We start from the raw sequence: 3,442 nt of genomic DNA on the forward strand, positions 1-3,442 counted from the left end.
ATAATTCATAGAAGCAAGGACTATGAAACAAAAAAGTGATCTTCCTGTGCTTTATTAGTACGCCTGTTGCCAAGTTAGCCTATGTTAAAGACACAATTGCCCCAAAGATAGAATTCTGAGAAAGAATCATTTCATGTCATCTCATGTCGTTTCAAACCTTTATGACTTACAGCCAAACTATTTTGGTTCCCATTAACTTCCTTTTTTTGGGGGGTCCATACAATAGAAGCCATTAGGAATTGGGAAAGTGCTTAGTTACCAACATTCTTCAAAATATCTTCTTTTGAGTTGCACAGATGTAAGTCAAACAGGTTTGAAAGGGCATGGGGGAAAGTAAATGATGGCAGAAATTTATTTTTGGGGAAATTATCCATTCAAAGCATAAAAGCCAAAGAAATCTGTAAACAAACTCCTAATCAGCATGTGTAACCAGCAGGAAGTCACATTTCAAGAGAAGAAAGCATGATATCTTCACACTGAGCATCTAGCAAGAGTTTCTTATTTATTAGTGAACCAAAGAATATTTTAAATGTGCAAAGTTGAAATCAGGGACTCGCACTTACGAAACATTACGAAACATAGTCTCTTATGCCTAAACACCATGCACTGTCTCCACCCCAAATGCTGAGAACAAAGTAAGTCTGTTGAGTGAAACAGGCTTGGGTGTGAATATCCACAATTTTCAACTGACATCTCATCAGATGTGAACATGCAGTTATGCGTGTTAGACAACTAAAGATAGCCAATCTAGGTGTCAACGAGCACTGCAGGTTTTTTTAGACCATGAGAAATCAGCTTACCTACAAACTGGAGAAAAATCATTGCCTGGAAGTAATTACATAATATTTCAGAAACTTGTGCAAGCAAGTAGTATTCACATATAGACTTAATTCAGAATTGCCGTTACTATGTTGATGCTAAAATGTCATAAAAAAAAAAAATATTTTCACTTAATAATTTCAATTGAATTGACTAAAGGTGTTTCTTGTAGCATTTCTGAGATTGGGCAGGGTTATTTTTTTTTCAGTCCCCAACTTGACAGTTAAAGGGGTCATATGATTTTAAGGTGTTCCTTTCTCTTTGGAGTGTTACAAGCTGTTCGTGCATAGATAAGATCCCTAAAGTTGCAAAGACTAAAGTCTCAAACCCAAAGAGATATTCTTTATAAAAGTTAAGACTCGTCCACGCCCTCCTAAAACGCTTTGTTCAAACACGTCCCCACATGTCTACGTCACTGTGTGGGAAGATTTCCATAACGCCGCCCAAATGTTCACGCAAAGAAAGAAGGCATAACTTTGATTCACGCTGTATTATTGTTGCTGCCACCGTCTTGTCGTGGAGACGCTGTGTGTTTCATTGTGAAAGCGAAACTACTTTGTTTAGTCTTCCAAAAGAGGACACAACTAGAAATCAGTGGTTAAGTTGTATTTACAACACTGTTCCAGAACAGTTCAACCCAAATATTCAGATGCTTGCGGCGCATTTTACGGAGGACTGTTTCCTGAACCTGGGAAAGCAGCCTACAATCCCGTCTACACACAAATGCTTTTTCCTTAAAAGTGGGGCAGTTCCAACTTTGCAAGGACAGTCTGGCGCTTCTGACTCAGCCTGTAAGTACGTTTACATATTAAAATAATTTGCCACTGATGATTCAAACACGAATTTTGAGCAGTGTAGAGTAGCGCTTGTTTTTGTCATTTGTCCAATCACAATTCTCCAATTATGCAATGCAACGTGTAAAAATACAGTATAAGTCATTATAATCAGTAATTATGTCCCCACTGGATGCAACAAATGCCTCGTTTGTAATGGGCTTTATTGGTTTTGTGTCATCACATCAGGACACGGCATCACAGTATGGTAATGGGCATAACATAACAAAATAATGTTCTTTTTTAGCAAAATCATATGACCCCTTTAACATTACTTTCATTGGGATCAGACTGGTATAAAAGACTAATTTTGCATGTTGCTTCAATGAAAAAAAATTCTAATCTTCTATTTTATATTATATGATCTGAGAATAATTTCATGACTATGAAATATCTTCTTTTGCAAAGTAGTATATTTACAACCATAAGACTTAAGTTTATGAGATATTAAACCTCTCAAATCTTGAAGTCACCAACTGACTAGAAATGTTGACTTGCGTTCCTGTGGGCTTCATTTCGAAATATAAAGCCTTAATCAACACCAGAACACTGAAACGCTTAGCATCAATCCTCATGATGTCGACTGAGAAAGAAGCCTAAAGGAACATGATATTATACATGACATGCATAATTATTTCCAGAGCGCTACTTAGAAATACACAAACACTGCAATTATATAACAGCATTCACAGTCAAACGGGGGCAGGGGTGGAGGGGGGATTGAGGTTAAATCTAAATTATGAGGTCAATTTATTCATCAGTTTTCCTTAATCCTAAATGTATCACAATAATATTACACAGCACAACAGTTTTCAACAGTGTTAATAATAAGAAATGTTTCTTGAGCACCAAATCAGCATATAAGAATGATTTCTGAAGGATCATGTGACACTGATGACTGGAGTAATGGCTGCTGCAAATTCAGCTTTGACATCACAGGAATGAATGACCTTTAATATGTATTCGAACAGAAAACAGTTATTATAAAATGTAATAATATTTCACAATATTATTGTTTTTATTTTTGTTTAATCAAAATGCAAGCTTGATGAGTATAAGAGACTAATCCCCAAATATACGAAGAGCTGTGTACTGTACACGCAAAATGGGAGAAGAAGAATATGAGAAAACTACAAGTCATGATCTCCACACTTGAGTAATTCAATACATAAAGGAACAAGTAAAGCTCGACCCCTCGCAGTGGAACATCCTGTGTTTGTGCACACACACACAAGCACGATTTTGTGAAACAAAATGTTCGACACACCCATATATCTTCCTGTAATCAGAATCAATTAAACTCATGTTATGTGAACATTAACTCACATTAACACCTGAAGGCAGAAGACTACTAATTAACAATAATGGTTTAAGCTGTTGAAGCACAGACATGTATATGCATTCGATTATCTGGCATGCATAATTGCAGACACACCTGAGTGTTTCGTCTGCGAGCTCACAGAGCAAGTCAAACCAGCTGTGTCAGCGATACATTTTCAAGCTTTCTTAATTTGTCCCCCTAAAATGTCTCTATATTCATAATATACTAACTAACGTTATGCATAGGCATTGCCAGGCCGGTGCCCGGTGTCTTTCACTGTAACTAGAGCACCTGATGAAGTGGAGTTTCAGGATTTATATATATATATAGATATATATATATATATATATATATATATATATATAGTAACATAATGTCGCTGAGAACATTTCATGACACAGTCATGGGACACTGAAACAATGCAAACCACACCAGGGACCTTCTAGCAAACAAGTGCATTCCTAGCTAC

This window comes from Cyprinus carpio, chromosome A21 (genome assembly GCF_018340385.1).
Source record: "Cyprinus carpio isolate SPL01 chromosome A21, ASM1834038v1, whole genome shotgun sequence".
Taxonomy (NCBI): Eukaryota; Metazoa; Chordata; class Actinopteri; order Cypriniformes; family Cyprinidae; genus Cyprinus; species Cyprinus carpio.